At 43.1% G+C, this 20494-nt stretch overlaps 1 protein-coding gene across 1 annotated transcript in view; it reads left to right on the plus strand.

The window, feature by feature from the left end:
- The window catches only part of LOC110499334 (zinc finger matrin-type protein 4), a 184901-nt gene that overhangs the window by 112256 nt on the left and 52151 nt on the right, over nucleotides 1-20494 (plus strand). The gene's annotated exons all lie outside the window — the stretch shown is intronic.

Consider the following 20494-nt stretch of genomic DNA (forward strand, 5'->3'; position numbering starts at 1 on the left):
CAGCTCAGGGATTTGGACAAGCAACCTTTCAGTTACTGGCCCAATGCTCTTAACCACTAGGCTACCTGGCGCCCCATACACTCACACAAACACACACACACACACACACACACACACACACACACACACACACACACACACACACACACACACACACACACACACACACACACACACACACACACACACACACACACACACACACATACACACACACACACACACACACACACAGATTGAACTGTTGACCCCAAACCAACTACTCCTGAATCAATAAGGCTGCAATAAAGCCACTGCCATCTCCCAGTGGATTTATGTCACAATGCCTTTTAGTGTGCGTGTGTGGATTTATATAATGAAGATAAGTGACCTCTGCCCTGGACACACACACCCTCACCATGGTTTTCTATGTGATAAAACAACAGCTCTCATATATCCCTGAACAAAGTGTGTGTGCGTGTGTATGTGTGTGTGTGTGTATACGAAACACAATCCAAGCCAGTTGACACATACATCAGACCAAGGTCCTAAACGACACAGCCAACAGCTTTACTGGAGCTAACCCATTTGTCTACCTATGTGCCAGAATAACAGAGTGCTGTAGGGTACAATATGCTGTTGTACACTGTTCTCTGGATGGTTTAAGGTTTGTCCTTGCCATTCACATATGCCTGCAAATGTTGCAACAACTTCCAAATGATAGCATGCCATACAGTCTATCGGCTGAAGAAAGCTTAATCCCCAATACCCAAGGGGATACAGCAATGTTCACTCTCCATGCCCAACAGCATGGGCAGCCTTTCAACTATGACTTCTCTCTCTCTCTCTCTCTCTTTCACCTTTGCTCTCTTTCGCATTCTCTTTCACTTTCTCTCGCTTTCCTTCTGTCTTTCACCCTATTGCTTTCTCTCTGTCTCACACCACACACACACATGGAAACTAGGCTTGGGCAGTATCCATACAGTTCTGCCATTTACAGTTTTACCAGCATAGCACAGAAGGGCGTCACTAAAAATGCAAATGGTTCTCTGCAAATCCTCTGAAGCTCTGTCAGGTTGGATGGGGAGCATCACTGCACAGCTATTTTCAGGTTTCTCCAGAGATGTTAGATCGGGTTCAAGTCCGGGTTCTGGCTGGGCGACTCAAGGACATTCAGAGTCTTGTCCCCAAGCCACTCCTGCGTTATCTTGGCTGTGTCCTTATGGTCATTGTCCTGTTGGAAGGTGAACCTTCACCCCAGTCTGAGGTCCTGAGCACTCTGGAGCAGGTTTTCATCAATAATCTCTCTGTACTCCATTCATTGTTCCCTCGTTCCTGACTAGTCTCCCAGTCCCTGCCACTGAAAAACATCCCCACAGCCTGATGCTACCATCATCAGGCTTCATCGTAGGGATGGTGCCAAGTTTCCTCCCGACGTGACTCTTGGCTTTCAGGCCAAACAGTTTGATCTTGGTTTCATCAGACCAGAGTATCTTATTTCTCATTGTCTGAGTCCTTAATGTGCCTTTTGGCAAACTCCAAGTGGGCTGTAATGTGCCTTTTACTGAGGAGTGGTTTCTGTCTGGCCACTCTACCATAAAAGCCTGATTGGTGGAGTGCTGCAGAGATTGTTGTCCTTCTGGAAGCTTCTTCCATCTCCACAGAGGAACTCTGGAACTCTGTCAGAGTGACCATCTGGATTTTGGTCACCTCCCTGACCAAGGTCCTTCTCCCCTGATTGCTCAGTTTGGCCGGGCGGCCAGCTCTAGGAAGAGTCTTAGTGCTTCTTCCATTTAAGAATGATGGAGGCCACTGTGTTCTTGGGGACCTTCCCTAGATCGGTGCCTCGACACAATACTTTCTCTGAGCTCTACGGACAATTCCTTCGACCTCATGGATTGGTTTTTGCTCTGGCATACACTGTCAACTGTGAGACCTTATATAGACAGGTGTGTGCCTTTATAAATCATGTAAAATCAATTGTAGAAACATCTCAAGGATGATCAATGGAAACAGGATATACCTGAGCTCAATTTCAGGTCTCTTAGCAAAGAGTCTGAAAACATATGTAAATAAATACATTTTTAATGCATTTGCAAAAGTTTCTTAAAACCTGTTTTTGCTTTGTCATTATGGGGTTTTGTGTGTAGATTGATGAGATAAAAAAAAATCCTTATTAGGATAAGGCAGGAACGTAATAAAATGTGAAAAAAGTCAAGGGGTCTGAATACTTTCCGAATGCACTGTGTATACGGTATACTGCCTAAGCCTAATGTAAATCATGTGTTTGATGCATTTGATATCATTCCACCTATTCTGCTCCAGCCATTACCAGGAGACCGTCCTCCACACTTAAGGTACCATGTCTATGTCTATCCTGTGACACAAAGGAACGATGGATCGTTAAAATACCCGTAAGCTTAAGTTCCATCGCTATCGAAAAATCTGGGCCTGGATAGTAGCCATAGGGTAACCTTGTGCTAGACCAGAGCTGGGCTGGGGCCATATTGGACCACATAGTGGACAGACCCTCTCAACACCTGAAACAGCTGTATGTTCAACTCAGTCTCATGAGACTATGGGTTGAGTCCCAAATGGCACCCTATTCCCTATATACAGTAGTGCACTACTTTTGAACAGGGCTTATGTATGAAATAGGGTGCCATTAGGGACCAAGGGTTGGAAAAGATAACCGGAAAATAACAAAATAATTTGAGGAACAGAACCTGAACCGAAAATGGAAGTGATCTATTATGTTCCGGAACAGAACCGTTATTTTAAAATCACGGGAACCGGTTAATAAAGTAATTTTACATTCCAGGCATTTTTTTCCAGTCCCACAAAAAAACGCAACAAAGCGCCTATCCAAAGCCCTCACTCTGTCACTCAAAAACATATTCCAGCTTCTGCCTGCCAGCTGGAAATCTTTGCCAGTGTGTGTGCATGTGTGTGTAAGCTACCTGCCCCTCCCCTCTGAAGTATAGGTTACTGTAATCTACTGACAACGTTACAAGCATAATTCAGAAATTAGGTATAGATGTTTGATTAAAGAAGAATGAAATTACTTTTCCAATGCTAATTAAGGATACTATAGTTATCACGTTTATTAACTACAAAAAGGTAAGATGTGTTTTTAGTTCTAGTGCCTCGCTGCACACTCAAGCTGGTTAGCTAGCTAGCTAACGTTTGCTCTGGTCCAACATTAAACCAACTCAGAACTTCAAAGACATTCACATTTCCTCCATAGAAGCATATAATTGGTATAATTCAATGTGTCTAATTCAGATAATGCTTGTCATAACAAGATATCCAGCTCTTCAAGGCAAGCTTCCTCGCTCACTCTTTCCTCACCCTAAAAATGTCTGTTGCATCTTGCGCCTTCAACCTCATAGTGTATGTGTTTGTCTTTCATTATGATTAAACCATGCAGTTACGGCAAATACAATTTGCTCTTAAAGACTTTCCTATACAGATTAAATCACTTACCCACTCCACAGCAAGCTTCTCTATCCACATTGATTGGTGAAGTAATTTAATGTCGAGCTACATATAAAACAAATGTATATTTCAGAGGTTTAAAAAGGAACAGAAACAAACGATATCAAACTTAACTTTTTGGGGGGTTGGAGCCGGTTCAGAACTTTATTTTTCTGGTTGGAACAATGGAACGGAATGAAAAAAATGATGGTTCTGTTCATTACTTAATGACTGTAAAATAATTATATTTCCAACCTCTGTTAGGGATGCAGCCTTTGTTGTTGCACTTGTCAAGTTTATACACTGAGTATACCAAACATTAGGAACACCCCCCCCCCCCCCCCCTGCTTTGAACAGCCTCAATTTGTCAGGGCATGGACTCTACAAGGTGTCGAAATCATTCCACAGGGATGCTGGCCCATGTTGACTCCAATGCTTCCCACAGTTGTGTCAAATTGGCTGTATGTTTTTTACGTGGTGGACCAGTCTTGATACACACGGCAAACTGTTGAGTGTGAGAAACGCAGCAGTGTTGCAGTTCTTGACAAACCGATCTGCCTGGAACCTACTACCATACCCCATTCAAAGGCACTTAAATATTTTGTCTTGCCCATTCACCCTCTGAATGGCACACATACACAATCAATGTCTCAATTGTCTCAAGGCTTAAAAATCCTTATTTAACCTGTCACCTCCCCTTCATGTACACTGATTTGAAGTGGATTTAACAAGCGACATCAATAAGGGATCATAGCTTTCACCTGGTCAGTCTATGTCATGGAAAGAGTAGGTGTTCTTAATGTTTTGTATACTCAGTGTATGTCTACATTTTATATTTATATTTCAATCATTCAACAGACACTCTTTTCCAGAGCGGCTTACAATCATACAACTGAAGGGAGGTGAAACAATGTAGCATGAGCATTGGAAGTAAATCCTCTTCAAACGTCCAGCAGCAGTAGAAAATTCATTGCTAGAAAAGAATAAAAACAGATTAAAGTATAGCTGCAAGCAGCCATTCAAAATCAAACCCTGCAATATGCTTTTTATGTATTTTGAACCATGTTCTAATATGTTGGCTACTTGAAACGTATATTAAAAACAATATTTCCCCAAGAGTCTAGCTCAAACAACATGGCCGCTACAAGCCATGTACCACCATGCGGCCAAACTGAACCATACTCTACAGCACATATGTCAGATTCAAGGCCCGCGGGCCACATCCGGCCCGCAAGAAGGTTTTTTACGGCCCCTGGGATGATCTTGATTTATTATTAGAACCGGCCCGCAGCAAGCCGGCAGCCCGCAGATCTTTTACACGCACCAATACTACATTTCCCACAATGCAAAGGTGACGCACCGAGCAGTAGGCTGCTTCATTTCAATATTTATTGGCACAGCAGTCGTCAGCATCACAGTAAAATTAACTTTCAGATACCCATCAAAAATGGCAAAACGGAAGGTGGATACTGAGAACCGGGGGTTTCAAACAAGGTGGGAGTCGGAGTATATGTTCACGAAGGTAGCTGGAAAACCTGTGTGTCTTCTGTGTGGAGAAAGTGTGGCGGTACTGAAAGAGTATAATCTGAGACGACATTATGAAACGAAACACGCGGACAAAAACAAGAATATGGACATGGAACAAAGGCTACAAAAGGCAGAGGAATTAAAACGAGGCCTCAAATCTCGACAGGCTCTGTTCAAAAAAGCCAAATCACAAGGCCAGGCTGCTGTCAAGGCCAGTTTTATTTTGGCAGAAGAGATCGCTAAATCAGCCCGGCCATTTACGGAGGGGGATTTCATCAAAAACTGCATGATTAAAGTTTGTGACGAAGTTTGCCCAGAAAAAAGGCAACTCTTTTTAAATGTGAGTCTGAGCAGAAACACCATTGCCGAGAGAGTAGACCAGTTGTCCATCAATCTAAAAGAGCAGCTTGTGAAAAAGGGAAAAGATTTTATTGCATATTCCTTGGCTGTGGATGAGAGCACCGACATTTCTGACATTGCCCAGTTGTCAATTTTCATCCGCGGAGTGGACTCCAACCTAAGCGTGACAGAGGAGTTTTTGGCTTTACGTCCTATGCATGGCACAACTACGGGGCATGATTTGTATGAAGAGGTGTCAAGATGTGTAAATGAGATGGAGCTGCCTTGGGAAAAACTCGTGGGTTTGACAACCGACGGAGCACCTGCGATGTGTGGACACAGGAGCGGACTGGTGGCGAAGATACGGGAAAAGATGCAAGAGGAAAACGCGACAGGTGAGCTGACAGCTTATCATTGTATCATACACCAGGAAGCGTTGTGCGGTAAAGCCTTGAAAATGGAGCATGTAATGAGCATCATCACGCGCACAGTTAACTTTATCAGAGCCAAAGGTTTGAATCACCGCCAGTTCAAGGCATTTCTGACGGAGTTAGAAACGGAGCATGGTGATTTGCCTTATCACACAGAGGTGCGATGGCTAAGCCAGGGAAAGGTGCTTCAAAGATGTTTCGAGCTTCGTGAGGAGATTTGTCTGTTCTTGGACAGCAAAGGGAAAGACACAACACAACTCCGAGACGAAATGTTTCTGTGTGAAATGGCTTTTCTGTGTGACATTACGAGTCATCTGAATGCAATAAACTTGCAGCTGCAGGGTCGGGATCGTGTCATCTCTGATATGTACAGTACAGTGAAGGCATTTAAAACCAAACTGACTCTGTGGGAGACGCAGATGCGGAAAGAAAATTTGAGCCACTTTCCCAGCTGCCAGACCATGAAAGAGAAGCTCTCTACCAGTGCGTTCCCGAGCACACAGTTGGCTGATAAAATAGGTATGCTTGCCGCTGACTTTCGACGCCGATTTGCTGACTTTGAAGCACAAAAAAGCAGGTTGGAACTGCTCGGTAACCCATTTGCTGTTGACGTGGAAAGCTCACCACCAAACCTCCAAATGGAGTTGATTGACCTCCAATGCAATGATGCACTGAGGGCAAAATATGCGGCAGTGGGTGCTGCGGAGTTCGCCCGTTTCCTCCCCGGCACAATGCCCCAGCTGCGCATCCAGGCTGCTCAAACGTTGTCTATGTTTGGCAGCACATACCTGTGTGAACAACTGTTTTCTTTGATGAACCTGAACAAAACATCACACAGAAGTCGACTTACTGCTGAACACCTCCACTCAATTCTGAGGATTTCTTCAGCTCAGAGCCTTACCCCGAACATTGATGAACTTGTGGAAAAGATGGGACACCACCAAGTATCACCCTCAACCTCAAACAAGTGAACATTACTGTGCAATCACATATTTAGAGTTTTTACTCAGTTCAAGTTTAAAAGTTAAAATTTAATATTTGTTTTCACTGCATGTTACTTCTCCTTAAACAAAGTGTTGTTTTTGATTAATAGATTTTTGCACTTTATTTTTTTGTATTTCAATCCAATTATATTTTAAAAATATTTCAGTTGAGTGGATGATAGAAAATTGCTATTATTGTTTTTTCTTTGAAGTAAATTTAGCCCACTTTTGCTAAAATAGAAAATATAGTCTACTGATGGTGCCTTGAATACCGGTTTCTTTCATTTAATGTTCATGTTATGGGGATATTTATATAAAGGAAATTTGTCTTTTGTGTCTGTTGAAAATTAAAGATTACTGACAGAGCCATAAGAAAATATTGCTTTATTTATCTGATCATATTGTAATATATTTGTTAGGTTTTCAGTAGGTTCAATTAGGTTCACTAGACTATATGCGTCATTTAAAATTTTTTCAATGAACATTCGAACAGTCCGGCCCTCGTCTTGTAGCTGATTTTTTTATTTGGCCCTCCGTCCATTTGACTTTGACACCCCTGCTCTACAGGTTGGCTAGACTCACATCCCAGAGCATGTGTGCCAATTTTCAAATCTCAGAGTCAAACAGATCAAGAGATATAAACGTGTGCCCATTACAGTGTCACCTTGTGGTCAATCTTAATATGCTTGCACATGACAGTGTTTGGATGACAGTGTTTGGATGACAGTGTGTGGATGACAGTGTTTGAATGACAGTGTTTGGATGACAGTGTGTGGATGACAGTGTGTGGATGACAGTGTGTGGATGACAGTGTTTGGATGACAGTGTGTGGATGACAGTGTTTGGATGACAGTGTTTGGATGACAGTGTGTGGATGACAGTGTGTGGATGACAGTGTGTGGATGACAGTGTTTGGATGACAGTGTTTGGATGACAGTGTGTGGGTGACAGTGTTTGGATGACAGTGTTCGGAACATGTGTATCACGTTTTGTTACAACACCAATATCTGTGTGTGGTTTATATGCATTTATGTGCCAGACACGCCCACGTGAATGTTTATCGTTCGGTAGGACCCATGTTGTTTGAGATGCTAAACTGGAAAATATTGCGTTGAGAGACATTGGTCTATATATTACGTTCCATGTAGAGCAGTCATTCTGTGCCAGAGGAGTAGCGTTTGAAGTGTTTTTCACAAAATTCTAAATGCTGGAAAAAATCATCATGGCGGGAATTATGGGTCCTTGAGGCAAATTTGTTTGTTGTGAGGAGAGGGACCTATGTAACTAATTTCATGAATAGTGGCGAAGTAATACAATTTAGCAATTTACACTGGAGTGATATATGTGCAGAGGAGGATGTGCAAGTAGAAATACAGGTGTACAAAAGAGCAGAAAAACAAAAACAAATATGGGGATGAGGTAGGTAGTTGGTTGGATGGGCAATTTACCGATGGGCTGTGTACAGCTGCAGCGATTGGTAAGCTGCTCTGACAGCTGACGCTTAAAGTTAGTGAGGGAGATATAATTCTCCAACTTCAGTGATTTTTGCAATTCGTTCCAGTTGGTGGACAAAGTAGGTGTTGGCTTTGGGGATAACCAGTGACCATACCTGCTGGAGCGCGTGCTACGGGTGGGTGTTGCTATGGTGACCAGTGAGCTGAGATAAGGCGGAGCTTTACCTAGCAAAGACTTATAGATGACCTGGAGCCAGTGGGTTTGGCGACGAATATGTAGCAAGGACCAGCCAACGAAAGCATACAGGTTGCAGTGGTGGGTGGTATATGGGACTTTGGTGACAAAATGTTTGGCATTGCATTAGATAGACTGCATTCAATTTGCTGAGTGTGTTGGAGTGTTGGAGGCTATTTTGTAAATGACATTGCCGAAGTCAAAGATCGGTAAGATAGTCCGTTTTACAAGGGTATGTTTGGCAGAGTGAGTGAAGGAGGCTTTGTTGCGAAATAGGAAGCCGATTCTTGATTTAACTTTGGATTGGCGATGCGTAATTTGAGTCTGGAAGGACAGTTTACAGTCTAGCCAGACATTTAGGTATTTATAGATGTCCACATATTCTAAGTCATAACCGTCCAGAGTAGTGATGCTAGTCGGGTGGGCGGATGCGGGCAGCGATCGGTTGAAGAGCATGCATCTAGTTTTACTAGCATTTAAGTAGTAGTTGGAGGTCACAGAAGGAGTGTTGTATGGCGTTGAATCTAGTTTGGAGATTAGTTAACACAGTGTCCAAAGAAGGGCCAGATGTATACAGAATGGTGTCGTCTGCGTAGAGGTGGATCAAATAATCACCCACAGCAAGAGCAACATCATTGAAATATAAAGAGAAAAGAGTTGGACCGAGAATTGAACTCTGTGGCACCCCCATAGAAACTGCCGGAGGTTCCTGACAACACGCCCTCTGATTTGACACACTGAACTCTATCTGAGAAGTAGTTAGTGAACCAGGCGAGGCAGCCATTAGAGAAACCAAGACTATTGAGTCTGCCGATAAGAATACGGTGATTGACAGAGTCGAAAGTCTTGTCCAGGTCAATGAAGACGGCTGCACAGTACTGTCTTTTATCGATGGCGGTTATGATATAATTTAGGACCCTGAGCGTGGCTGAGGTGCACCCTGAGCGTGGCTGAGGTACTGTGGGATTAAAAATGGTCGGTGATCTGTTTGTTCACTTGGCTTTCGAAGACTTTAGAAAGGCAGGGCAGGATGGATATAGGTCTGTAACAGTTTGGGCATTGCATGAGAGGGTGTGGCCCATGGGCCAAGTTGCACCGTCCTAGACCTTACATCTCACAGGAATTATTATTTTTCACTGAAACCACGGAGAACCAGAATAAGGAACGCCAACAAACACAATAGGGTTTTACCAGCTTCGCTGCTTGACCCATAAAAATGGCAAATATGTGTTTGCTCATATCGTATTTGTCACATGCCCCGAATACAACCTTACCGTGAAATGCTTACCTACAACCCCTTAACCAACAATGGAATTCAAGAAATAGAGTTATGAAAAGATGTCAAAATAAACTAAAGTAAAAAAATTATAAAAAGTAACACAATAAAATAACAGTAATGGGGCTATATAGGGGGTACCAGGTTAGTTGAGGTAATTTGTACATGTAGGTAGAGGTAAAGTGACTATGCATAGGTTTGGGATAGGGTTATGAATGGCTGAGGTAAAGGTAAAGGATTGGGATAGGTTTAAAACAGAAAAATGTAATTGAGTGTCTAGCAGTACGATTGAACCTGTGGTCTTGGGAGCCACAGTGGCCTAGCAAGTCGGGAGCCTGGTAGATGGTAATAAGCGCTCAGACCTGGTGTGACCTGGCTACTAAAAAGGGCCTAAAATGGCCACTTCCTCCCAATTAAGTTTCTATGTAAGAACAATCTGAGATGAGAAAAAAAAAATTGTCCAGTCCTTGCATTGAATCACCCATAATGTAAATTTAGGGTTTCATTTAATAACTGATTCTGATAACTGAACATAGACATTGATCGCTAATAGGTTTACCTACACAGTATTCTCCAATAGAGTTCAGGCTCAGGGTTCAAAGTCACTATCAGACAGCTTTTCTAGTGGGTGCGTGTTTGTCTGTGTGTACTTGAGTGCGTGAGTTCACGTGTGTGCACGTGTGTGAATGTGTGTTTTGCCGGGTGTGTGCTTGTGTTCAGTTCATTCGGCCCATCCATAGCCCCTATTAGAAACCAGCCCGCAACCCCAAACTGATCAATACTTCTACTGGATTCCATTTTGCTCCTAACAAGCCAACCAAATCCCCCCTAACCACCAAGGTCAGAAGCACACAGTCATAACCACTCACCCGTTCTCCATAGCCAACGTAAGACAGTTAGGCGTCTTAACCCTCGCTAAGCTGCCGGCCCACCTCTAGCCGCACCCTCAGAGCATGCGCAGACTAGCTGGCTGGAGTGTTTATGGACATATTCAATCTCTCCCTATCCCAGTCTGTTGTCCCCAATTGTTTCAAGATGTCCACCATTGTTTATATACCCAAGAAAGCAAAGGTAACTGAACTAAATGACTATCGCCCTGTAGCACTCACTTCTGTCATCATGAAGTGCTTTGAGAGGCTAGTTAAGGATCACCTCCACCTTACCCGACACCCTAGACCCACTGCAATTCGCATACCGCGCCAAAAGATCCATTGATGATGCAATCGCCATCGCACTACACACTGCCCTATCAAATCAGGACGAGAGGAATACCCATGTAAGAATGCTGTTCATTGACTACAGCTCAGCCTTCAACACCATATTACCCTCCAAGGTCATTATTAAGCTCGGGGTCCTGGATTTCCTGATGGGCCGCCCCCAGGCGGTGAAGGTAGGCAACAACACCTCCACTACGCTAATCCTCAACACAGGGACCCCTGCTCAGACCCCTCCTGCACTTCCTGTTTACCTATGTCTGCGTAGCCAGGCACACCTCCAACTCCATCATCAAATTTGCAGACAACACAACAGTGGTAGGCCTGATTACCAACAACGATGAGACACCCTACAAGGAGGAGGTGAGGGCCCTGGCGGAGTGGTGCCTGGAAAATAACCTCTCCCTTAAAAGGAGCACTCAAGCCACCGTTAACTTTCAGTACACTTTCAATGTCATCATATATCACCCTGATCATGGCAATAAAACCAGAGCTGAAACCAAATGCCTTAAAAGTGCGCCATAAGTATTGATGTTCAACTCAGTCAAATGTCTTTTCCTGATCAATTGAAATTAGACCAGCATCCAGCCCTAGAGACGTCCAAAAAATCCAGAATCAGGGAAATGTTATCTCTTATCTGCCTGCCAGGAACACAGTAGGACTGCCCCATCACATCCTTCAGCCTGTTGGACAAAGCCTTGGACAGAATCTTATAATCAGTGCACAATAAAGCCACTGGCCTCCAGTTCTTCACTATCCTAGTGTCACCCTTTTTGGCTGTAGGGTGAGGACAGGCCTCCCGCAGCTTATCAGTAGTAACCCTCCGGTCAAAAAATTGTTAACTACTGCTAGCCACACCTCTCCCAACATGGCCCAAAAAGACTTTAAAAAGTCAACGGGAAGACCATCAATGCCTGGTGCCCTTCCATTTTACATGACTGTTAATGCAGCATATAGCTCCTGCAAAGACAATGGTTGCTCTAGTTCAACCTGAGCTCCTGCAGCCACCTGTGGGAGCCCATCAAGGAACTGCTGAGTCACTGTTACATCCTCTTTATCCTCTTGTAGAGCTCAGAACTCTACTGCCCTCTTTCTAATTTCACTAGGGCTAGGGAGCTCCTGTCCAGAAGCTGATTTGAGGCAATGAATAATTCTTATTTTTCTATTCTTTATCTCTAAACCGAAGAAAAATGTAAATGAGGCATCCATTTCAGAGATTCCCTGAAACTTACTTCTCACCAATGCCCCCTCATACCCAGCAGGTCTGCTAACACAGCTTTTTTTTTGTCTTGAGGGCCTGAGTATGGCCTCAATTTTTTTATAGATATATATTTCACCAGGTAAGTTGACAGAGAACACATTCTCACTTACAGCAACAACATGGAGAATAGTTACAGGAGGAGGGATGAATGAGCCAATTGTAAGCTGGGGATGATTAGGTGACTGTGATGGTATGAGGGCCAGATTGGGATTTCAGACAGAACACCAGGGTTAAAACCCTACTCTTACAATAAGTACCATTGGATCTTCAGTACACCCACTTAACATCCCATCAGAAAGACAGAACACTACACAAGGCAACGTCCCCAATCACTGCCCTGGGATATACATACAGTGCCTTGCGAAAGTATTCGGCCCCCTTGAACTTTGCGACATTTTGCCACATTTCAGGCTTCAAACATAAAGATATAAAACTGCATTTTTTTGTGAAGAATCAACAACAAGTGGGACACAATCATGAAGTGGAACGACATTTATTGGATATTTCAAACTTTTTTAACAAATCAAAAACTGAAAAATTGGGCGTGCAAAATGATTCAGCCCCTTTACTTTCAGTGCAGCCAACTCTCTCCAGAAGTTCAGTGAGGATCTCTGAATGATCCAATGTTGACCTAAATGACTAATGATGATAAATACAATCCACCTGTGTGTAATCAAGTCTCCGTATAAATGCACCTGCACTGTGATAGTCTCAGAGGTCCGTTAAAAGCGCAGAGAGCATCATGAAGAACAAGGAACACACCAGGCAGGTCCGAGATACTGTTGTGAAGAAGTTTAAAGCCAGATTTGGATACAAAAAGATTTCCCAAGCTTTAAACATCCAAAGGAGCACTGTGCAAGCGATAATATTGAAATGGAAGGAGTATCAGACCACTGCAAATCTACCAAGACCTGGCCGTCCCTCTAAACTTTCAGCTCATACAAGGAGAAGACTGATCAGAGATGCAGCCAAGAGGCCCATGATCACTCTGGATGAACTGCAGAGATCTACAGCTGAGGTGGGAGACTCTGTCCATAGGACAACAATCAGTCGTATATTGCACAAATCTGGCCTTTATGGAAGAGTGGCAAGAAGAAAGCCATTTCTTAAAGATATCCATAAAAAGTGTTGTTTAAAGTTTGCCACAAGCCACCTGGGAGACACACCAAACATGTGGAAGAAGGTGCTCTGGTCAGATGAAACCAAAATTTAACTTTTTGGCAACAATGCACAACGTTATGTTTGGCGTAAAAGCAACACAGCCCATCACCCTGAACACACCATCCCCACTGTCAAACATGGTGATGGCAGCATCATGGTTTGGGCCTGCTTTTCTTCAGCAGGGACAGGGAAGATGGTTAAAATTGATGGGAAAATGGATGGAACCAAATACAGGACCATTCTGGAAGAAAACCTGATGGAGTCTGCAAAAGACCTGAGACTGGGACGGAGATTTGTCTTCCAACAAGACAATGATCCAAAACATAAAGCAAAATCTACAATGGAATGGTTCAAAAATAAACATATCCAGGTGTTAGAATGGCCAAGTCAAAGTCCAGACCTGAATCCAATCGAGAATCTGTGGAAAGAACTGAAAACTGCTGTTCACAAATGCTCTCCATCCAACCTCACTCAGCTCGAGCAGTTTTGCAAGGAGGAATGGGAAAACATTTCAGTCTCTCGATGTGCAAAACTGATAGAGACATACCCCAAGCGACTTACAGCTGTAATCGCAGCAAAAGGTGGCGCTACAAAGTATTAACTTAAGGGGGCTGAATAATTTTGCACGCCCAATTTTTCAGTTTTTGATTTGTTAAAAAAGTTTGAAATATCCAATAAATGTCGTTCCACTTCATGATTGTGTCCCACTTGTTGTTGATTCTTCACAAAAAAATACAGTGTTATATCTTTATGTTTGAAGCCTGAAATGTGGCAAAAGGTTGCAAAGTTCAAGGGGGCCGAATACTTTCGCAAGGCACTGTATTTCTTCCCTTATGTCAATATCAGAAATTGACGTACCTTCTCAATCCCATACCTCCTTTCCACCTCATTTCTCTCGCTATTTTGTTTTGATGCATCATATGACTCACTCTCGCTATCCTCCCCAGAGAAACACCATCTCTACAACCTGTTTATCCTCAACTGATTTATCATCTCTACCTTCCTGTTAGAATTAGAACCTTCATCACACCTTACATTCTTCCTCTTCACCCTTGGTACTTTGAAAACAGCTGCTTCATTTTCCATTCTTTCAATCTCCTCTTGAACTCCAATTTCATTTTCCAACACCGACTCAGCAACCCCAGTCCCAGTCTCACCGGCTGTTTCCCCCTCCCTCTCTACTCTGAATCACCACAATTGCTCCCTTAGCCACACCGCTCTCCTTTCCGACTCTACCAACCACATCTGCCCACCTTCTCCCTTCTCCTGAACCCTTAGCATGTTCATGCTTTCGCGGTGGTGCATTAGCTGGACCAGCGCGAGAGCTGCTACCGGGCCCTGCCGCTCATTCTCTGGACAATAACGTATCAAATGCCCCCCTCTTCCGCAGCCAAAGCGTTTCAGTGATTCAGTAGAAGCGTAGAACACAATCAAATCCGTCGATTTTAAAACTCAACGCTCAGTTCGTGAGTATCCTTCTTTAAAATCATGTGCACTTGTCTCCTATGAGACACGACATGTTTCAGCAAAGGGGATTAGCATCCAAAAATAACCTTTTTTATTGTAGATACAGGTTGACCATGATGAGATAACTCTCCCTCCAACACTTAATCTCTAACAAATGATGGCACATTAGAAAGTATAACTTTCTTCACAAGATTCATAAAAATACAGACGTCTGTGTATCCCGCAACACAACACCACTCTCAACTATCGTATTCACCTCAGCAATGGAATCTAAGAATATCACTAGAGTGCTATTCATCCTTGAGGCTGATTTTATGCTATTATACCCAATGATAGAACCCAATGATAGCATCCACTGCTAAACTAAACACCCTGCTGAAGCAGGAATCTTTACTCTTTGCCACCGACTTAGTTATTCAAACCCCAACCCCCGGCGAGTGGCCATTGCAACTAGTGCCACACGCTGGTTGCGCACTCGCACCACCCCTATACGTGATTAGTGACAGTGAGACAAAAATAACCTTAAAACAACTAAACAATGTGTATATATATATATATATATATATATATATATATATATATATATATATATATATATATATACACACACATACACACACACACACGCTGAAAACACAGAAAACCCTATATAGTGTAAAAAAAATCAGTCGCTCTCACAATCGCTCCTGCTTCCCGACTCACACCCAGCATGCACTCCGACGAAAGAGAGAGAGATTGCTTTGGCAATATGTGTCCCATGCCAATAAAACATCTATGAATTGAATTGAGATAGAGAGAGAGATGTGTGTGAGAGGTGTTTTGTGTGTGAGTGAGAGAGAGACGTGTGTGTGTGTGTGTGAGAGAGTGAGGTAAAGAGAGCGAGTGAGAGAGAGGTAAAGAGAGCGAGTGAGAGAGAGAGGTAAAGAAAGCGAGAGAGAGAGGTAAAGAGAGCGAGTGAGAGAGAGAGAGACGTGTGTGTGTGTGTGTGTGAGAGAGAGAGAGAGGTAAAGAGAGTGAGTGAGAGAGAGAGGTAAAGAGAGCGAGTGAGAGAGGTAAAGAGAGTGAGTGAGAGAGAGAGAGAGAGAGACGTGTGTGTGTGTGTGCTGAAGGTTACTTTTGATTCTAATCTCTCCTGATCTATCCTTCCATCCTCCTCCACTTGTCTTCCTTTCTTTTTCTCTCTCTCGCTCTCTCTCTCTCTCTCATTCTGTCCTTCCGTCCAGGTCTTTCTGTCACTAAACCATGGCAACTTCCCTGAAAGCACCTTCACCAAACTGACACTTTATGTGTGTGTGTGTGTGTGTGTGTGTGTGTGTGTGTGTGTGTGTGTGTGTGTGTGTGTGTGTGTGTGTGTGTGTGTGTGTGTGTGTGTGCATGTGAGCAGGTGCGTGTGAGGTAATTGAACTGACACTTTCCAAGAAGTAGAACAAAGTTATTTCAAAGCTAACCCAAACTGTCATTGACATCCATTACTATATGCAATGCCACTCCCTAGACACTGGTTTCCGTCTGGCTGCAAGTCAAATCCCAATGTTTCTACACTCTATTAGTTACCGTAGCTGTTAGTGAGGATGAGTGTGTGTGTGTGTGTTTGTGTGTGTGTTTGTGTGTGTGTTATGTTTCTGTGTGTGTGTGTGTGTTATGTTTCTGTGTGTGTGTGTGTGTGTGTTATGTTTCTGTGTGTGTGTGTGTGTGTGTGTGCGTGCTTGCGTGTGTGTGTGACTGCGGGTATCAAATCAAATGTTAATGGTCGCATATACACACATTTAGCAGATGTTATTGCTGGTGTAGCAAAATGCTTGTGTTTCCAACAGTGCAGTAATATTTAACAATACACACCAATACACACAAATCTAAAAGTAAAAAATTGAATTAAGAAATATATAAATATTAGGATGATGCCTGTCATTTTTTCCCGTTAATGTTACGACCGTGGAAATGTTTGTAATGACCTGTCAAACAAACCCCAATCATGTCTGAAATGGGCTGAATGGAATACATTGGCGATAAGAACGTTAAGGCTTCATCTGGGATTTAACACAACGTCTCAACACTTACATCACAAGAAAAATAATCAAGCTAACTTTATTTTGATGAGGGTTCATTTTTTGTTGAATAAAAAAAAAAAAGAAGGTTTACAAAGTAAATACACTGAAATGAAAACAACTTCAGAAAATGAAGACTCTGAATATAGTGATATTATGTCTGATCTAACAAACAATTTAAAGTCTGTTTAGATAGGTGTAATCTAGAACCAAGCCTGTTGATTTTTACACTGTATCCTGATATGTAAAGTCTGTTTAGATAGCGTAATCTAGAACCAAGCCTGTTGATTGTTACACTGTATCCTGATATGTAAAGTCTGTTTAGATAGCGTAATCTAGAACCAAGCCTGTTGATTGTTACACTGTATCCTGATATGTAAAGTCTGTTTAGATAGGTGTAATCTAGAACCAAGCCTGTTGATTTTTACACTGTATCCTGATATGTAAAGTCTGTTTAGATAGGTGTAATCTAGAACCAAGCCTGTTGATTGTTACACTGTATCCTGATATGTAAAGTCTGTTTAGATAGGTGTAATCTAGAACCAAGCCTGTTGATTTTTACACTGTATCCTGATATGTAAAGTCTGTTTAGATAGGTGTAATCTAGAACCAAGCCTGTTGATTGTTACACTGTATCCTGATATGTAAAGTCTGTTTAGATAGCGTAATCTAGAACCAAGCCTGTTGATTTTTACACTGAAGGTATCCTGATATTGACACACGTATTGAATTATGCAACAGAACGTGACAACACCAGTAATTAATGAGTCAGTCTAGACAGCGCAGGTGTGTGAGTGCAGGTAGGGTAGACAGGGCAAGTGTTTGGTGATTGCAGCCCTTTTCCACCCCTTTATGTTAATTTCTGAATTTATGCAAATAGTCACACCATTTTCTTTTTTTCAACATAAAAAAAACAAAAAAAAAATGATATAATAACAACATGTTATGTGTAAATCCATTGTGACATTTTACAAAAAAATTTATTACCTGAATTCAAACCAAAATCCCTGAACATCATTCATTATTTTGTCCATGCAAGTAAAATGTTCATACAAAAGTGTGTGTGTGTGTGTGTGTGTGTGGGAGGTGGTGAGAAGTATAGAGAGACAGCCTTAGATACTGTAACTATGTGAAACAGACCCCATTTAGCCAATGTGTGATTAACTAACGAGCTCACGGCATTACCAACACATACACACACTCCTCTCTATCTCTATGTACACACACACATATATATACACCCCCCCCCCTCCTCCCCCCCCCCCCCCCCCCCCCCCCCCCCCCCCCTCCCCCACACACACACACACACTCCCCCACACAAACATATTTGTGTAATAGTTCATAGACATTGCTTCGGTAAAAGTCCATTCATGCCAATAAAGCATTAATTGAATATTGAAAAGAGACAGAGACAAATAATGATTAAGAGCGTATGATGAATGATATGCTCAACAAGACATGGACCACACAAGAATAGGTCCTAATATATACTGTAGCCTACAGAGCCATCATATGTGGTATACTGTATGAAATTTAAAACTGAAAATGTGAAATATATGATAAAAGTATGAAGTGAAAAATGCAATGGTATTTTCTGAGTAGAGCTTTAGTGACACTACCACAGTGTAGAGGGTAGAAGTAGACAGTTGGACAAAGCCATCTGGCACCAGAGCTCTCTCACACTACAGTATTTGGCTATAGACCTAACACACCCCTCCCTCTGCATTTTTCCTATTTTGTTGCCTTACAACCTAGAATTAAAATATATTTTTGGGGGGTTTGTATTATTTGATTTACACAACATGCCTACCAACGGGTCATTAAAAACTGTAACATCTTATGCTTCACGGAGTCGTGGCTGAACAACGACATACAGCTGGCTGGTTATACGATATACTGTCAGGATAGAACAGTGGCGCCTGGTAAGACAAGGGGCGGCGGCCTATGTATTTTTGTAAACAACAGCTGGTGCACGATATCTAAGGAAGTCTCGAGCTATTGCTCGCCTGAGTTTCTCATGATAAGCTGCAGACCACACTACCTATCGAGAGAGTTTTCATCTATATTCTTTGTAGCTGTTTACAGACTGAGGCTGGCACTAAGATAGCATTGAATGAGCTGTATTCTGCCATGAACAAACAGGAAAACGCTCACCCAGCAGGGAAACTTAAACCCACCCAACCCATGCAGGGAAACTTAAATCAGTTTTACCAAATGTATATCAGCATGTTAAATGTGCAACCAGAGGGAAAATAACTCTGGTCCAACTATACTGCACACACAGAGATGCATACAAAGCTCTCCCTCACCCTCCATTTGGCAAATCTGACCATAATTCCATTCTCCTCAATCCTGTTAGCAAGCAAAAATTAAAGCAGGATGCACCAGTGACTAGATCAATAAAAAAGTGGTCAGATGAAGCAGATGCTAAGCTACAGAGCACACCCCCTGTTTTGCTAGCACAGACTGGAGTATGTTCCGGGATTCCTCCGATGGCATAGAGGAGTACACCACATCTGTCATTGGAAACATCAATAAGTGTATCGATGACGTCACCCCCACAGTGACTGTACGTACATACCCCAACCAGAAGCCATGGATTACAGGCAGCATCCACACTGAGCTAAAGGCTAGAGCTGCCACTTTCAAGGAGCGGGACTCTAACCCGGAAGCTTATAAGAAATCCTGCTATGCCCGCCGATGAACCATCAAACAGGCAAAGCGTCAACACATGACTAAGATCGAGTCGTACTACACCGGCTCTGACGCTCGTCGGATGTGGCAGGGCCTGCAAACTATTACAGACTACAAAGGGAAGCACAGCCGAGAGTTGCCCAGTGACACGAGCCTACCATTGAGCTAAACTACTTCTATGCTCACTTCAAGGAAAATAACAGAGCAGTAAGACCTTTAGACCTTTAGACAGGTCAACATTCACAAAGCCGCAGGACCAGACGGATTTCCAGGACTTGTACTGCGAGCATGCGCTGACCAAATGTCAAGTGTCTTCACTTACATTTTCAACCTCTCCCTGTCCGAGTCTATAATACCAACATGTTTTAAGCAGACCACCATAGTGCCTGTGCCCAAGAACACAAAGGTAACCTGCCTAAATGACTACCGACCTGTAGCCATGAAGTTCTTTGAAAAGCTGGTCATGGCTCACATCAACACCATCATCCCAGAAACCCTAGACCCACTCCAATTTGCATACCACTCCAACAGATCCACAGATGATGCAGTCCCTATTGGACTCCACACTGCCCTTTCCCAACTGGACAAAAGGGAGAGAATGCTATTAATTGACTACAGCTCAGCGCTCAACACCATAGTGCCCTCAAAGCTCATCAATAAGCTAAGGACCCTGGGACTAAACACCTCCCTCTGAAACTGGATCCTGGACTTCCTGATGGGCCACCCCCAGGTGGTGAGGGTAGGTAACAACACAAGCCGATCCTCAACACAGGGGCCCCTCAGGGGTACGTGATCAGCCCCCTCCTGTACTCCTGTTCAATCATGACTACATGGCAAGGCACTCCGATGACACAACAATGGTAGGCCTGATCACCGACAACAACGAGACAGCCTGTAGGGAGGAGGTCAAAGACCTGGCCGTGTGGTGCCAGGACAACAACCTCTCCCTCA

The sequence above is a fragment of the Oncorhynchus mykiss genome, chromosome 20 (genome assembly GCF_013265735.2).
Source record: "Oncorhynchus mykiss isolate Arlee chromosome 20, USDA_OmykA_1.1, whole genome shotgun sequence".
NCBI classification, from domain to species: domain Eukaryota; kingdom Metazoa; phylum Chordata; class Actinopteri; order Salmoniformes; family Salmonidae; genus Oncorhynchus; species Oncorhynchus mykiss.